This window comes from Sus scrofa, chromosome 6, assembly GCF_054392235.1.
Source record: "Sus scrofa isolate SSC_HxYL_T2T_F1_AM1 chromosome 6, Sscrofa_HxYL_maternal_Yorkshire_Landrace_v2.0, whole genome shotgun sequence".
Taxonomy (NCBI): Eukaryota; Metazoa; Chordata; class Mammalia; order Artiodactyla; family Suidae; genus Sus; species Sus scrofa.
The window spans coordinates 58,460,050-58,463,655 of NC_139388.1; positions in this window are offsets into that span (position 1 = coordinate 58,460,050).

Consider the following 3,606-nt stretch of genomic DNA (forward strand, 5'->3'; position numbering starts at 1 on the left):
ATGCCAGATCCTTTACCCACTGAGCAAGGCCAGGGATCAAACCTGCAACCTCATGGGATTGGTTTCTAGTGGGATTCGTTTCCGCTGTGCTATGATGGGAACTCCAACTACACCTGAATTCAAAAAAAAAAAAGAAAAAATCAGGATGTGGTAGGAGTTCCCTTGTGGCAGAGCAGGTTAAGGACCCAGTGCTGTCACTGCAGCGGCTGAGTTCGATCCCTGGCCTGGGAACTTCCACATGCCAAGGATGCAGCCTGGCACAGTTTCCACTATGGCGTGGGTTAAGGATCCAGTGTTGTCTCTGCAGTGGCTGGGGTCACTGCTGAGGCACCAGTCTGATCCCCAGCCCCGTGCAGTGGGTTAAAGAGCTGGTGTTGCTGTGGCTGTGGCATAGGTCACAGCTGAGGCTTTGATTTGACCCCTGGCCTGAGAGCTTCCATATACTGTGGGTGTGGCAAAAAAAATTAATGATAATTTGAAAAAACAGTATCTGCTAGCAGCTGCCAGCTGCAACCTATGATCTCAAGGTCTCCTTTTGTAACTCTGCAACCATTTCAGACCCCAGTCAATCCTTGCTTAATTAGCACCCTTACTTCACAAAACCTCCAATTATAATTCTTGACAAGCAACTTATGTAATTTGGCAGTTTTTCCCTTTATAAGCCTGCCCCATTTTGTAGTCTAGCAGAACACAATTCAAGCACTCCTTGAATCTATGTCTCCCAGGCTTTAGTTTTCAGTAGGGCTCAAATAAAATTCTTTTTTTTTTTTGTCTTTTGTCTTTTTGTTGTTGTTGCTATTTCTTGGGCCGCTCCTGCAGCATATGGAGGTTCCCAGGCTAGGGGTCTAATCGGAGATGTAGCCACCGGCCTACGCCTGAGCCACAGCAACGCGGGATCCGAGCCGCGTCTGCAACCTACACCACAGCTCATGGCAACGCCAGATCGTTAACCCACTGAGCAAGGGCAGGGACCGAACCAGCAACCTCATGGTTCCTAGTCGGATTCGTTAACCACTGCGCCACGACGGGAACTCCTAAAATTCTTTTCTACTCCTAATATAAACTATTGTTTTTGGTGACACTTCATGTCTTTTCTGCCTGCTTGCTCTTTATAGCTATTTTTGGTGTATTGCACTTTCCTCATATCTATCCTCCTTTGTATCTGTTGTGTTTCCTCAGCCCAAGGATTTGTGTCTTTCCTTGATTTTGTAATATGTTTGGCTTTCTGTCTTTGTGTATTGCCTCTCCCCTATTCTTCCAATGATCTTTTTCTGGAATTCCCATTAGATATATGTTGGACTTTCTCCCACCATTCTCCATCTCTCTTTATTTTTTGGCTTCTCCTGCAGAAGTTCCTGAGCTAGGGACTGAACCCAGGCCACAGCTGTGACCAGAGCTATAGCAGTGACTAGGCTGGATCCTTAACCTGCTAAACCACTCTGCATTCACTGATGTTTTTAAGGTTTTTTTCTTTCATTTCTTTTTTTTTTTTTTTTTTTTTGTCTTTTTAGGGCTGCACACATGGCATATGGAAGTTCCCAGGCTAGGGGTTGAATCGGAGCTTCAGCTGCTGGCCTATGCCACAGCCATAGCAAGGCCAGACCCGAGCTGCGTCTGCAACCTACACCACAGCTCCTGGCAATGCTGGATCCTCAACCCACCAAGCGAGACCAGGGATCGAACACATATCCTCAGGGATATTAGTCAGGTTTGTTACCGCTGAGACACAAGGGAACTCCTTAATTTTTTTTCATGTCTAAAAGTTCTGTTTGGGGAGTTCCCACTGTGGTAGAGCAGGCTAAGGATCCAGCACTGTCTTTTCGGCAGCTAGTGTTTGATCTCCAGCCCAGCACAGGGTTAAGGATCCAGCGTTGCCACAGCTGCAGTATAGGTTCAAACTGCAGCTCGGATTCGATAAAAGTCCTTCTGCGTTCTTTTTCAAATACCTGATCATTTCTGAGAATCTCTTGTTTCTTGCTCTTAATTTTAACTTCCTCTTTTTGTCTTTAAATACATTATGCATATTTACTTTATATTATACTAATATATCATGATAATTCTGATATATAAGGTCTTTGCAGGTCTAATTCTGCTAATCCTCCCTTTAGAGTGCCTTGTTTCTTTGCATGTTTTGTGATTTCTTTTTGTGACCTCATGTTCATTGATAGTTTATTGGTGGGAATCCCAGGAAGCATGGTAGAGGTGGTGTTTCCCCCAGACATTATCTATACATACAGGTGCGGGGGCAAGGTGCTATCCACCAGGCACTTTTTATAGTAATTTTTTTTGGCCACACTCAAGGCATAGGGAAGTTCCTAGACCAGGGATCCAACCCTCGCCCCAGCAATGACCTGAGCCACAGCTGTAACAGTGCTGGATCCTTTACTCACTGAGCCGCCAGGGCACTCCTATGTTAATACTTACTTGGATTTTTCAGACTATGCAAGTTGTGTGAATTTGAACCAAAATCCCATGCAAGAGTTGAAAATTCTCAAAAAAGACACTATTTCCCTCTTATCAAAGACAGGAATAAGACATACACATTTTACTGCTATCTAACTCTTTCATGGAGTGTACAGCCCAGTCCTTTAGCTTTATATGTAAAAGAGTTTCCTTAAAAAAAAAAAATCCGACTGAAGACTTTGTCTTCACCTAGCCTTTAAAACCAAAATCCGTAAGTCATCAGAGTGGCAATTCTCCTAAAGGGATTACTAGCTTTTACACTTGCTTAACTATCTTAATTCAAGTTTAAGATTAATTTTTGGCCTTTTAAAGATTTAATTTCTTCTAAGCTCATCTATGCATTTGAAGGGGATTGTGCATTTTAAGAGTCTTGTAATATGGTGTGTTTTGTCTTACTGATTTTCACATTGCCCCAAATAAAGTCCTCTCCCTAGGTCTTCTTCATTCTCTGCAGTCAACTTCTACTCTCTTCCTTATTCTCTGCCAAATACCCTTCCTCCAAACTCCCAGACCACCTTAGTAGAAAATATGATGTTGTGTAAAGTTTTAAGCTCCCTGGTGTACAGAGGAAAGCAATCGACCATTCCAAGTATTTAACAGATATTTAGGAGACAGTTATCAGTTAGTGGTTAACTATCTGCACCAACCAGCAGCGTTAACCACTTTGCCATAATCAGTGATTCCACTCTATCTGGTCCAGTCTACTTACAGGAAGCCAGGCGAAGAAGACCCGGGACTTTAGCCTTTGAATTTGATAGTCAATGGAAGGGAAGACGGGGGATTAGACATTCTTTTTATGACAAAAGCCAAGATTCATTTACCAGCACCGCTTTTGCTTTAGTTTCACAGGGACCAGATCTTGCACAGACCGAGTCCCAGGGGAAGGTAGCCTGGGAGAAGAAGGATCAGCAGCCGCCAGTAACCAAATACTGGAAGTCAAGCAGCATTACTGCATGTTTGGTGGGGGAAGGGTGGGACATGTAGGGGATGGCTGCTATGTTCATCTCTATCAGGCCAGAAAAACTTCCCCAGTCCAGGAAAACAAAAGCTCTCTGTGTCCAGTTACTTTAGCAGTTGCTACGTTTACCTCTTCCAATGTCACGTTGCCAGCCAGGGAGTTTCCGCTTTGATAAAGAACTGTTG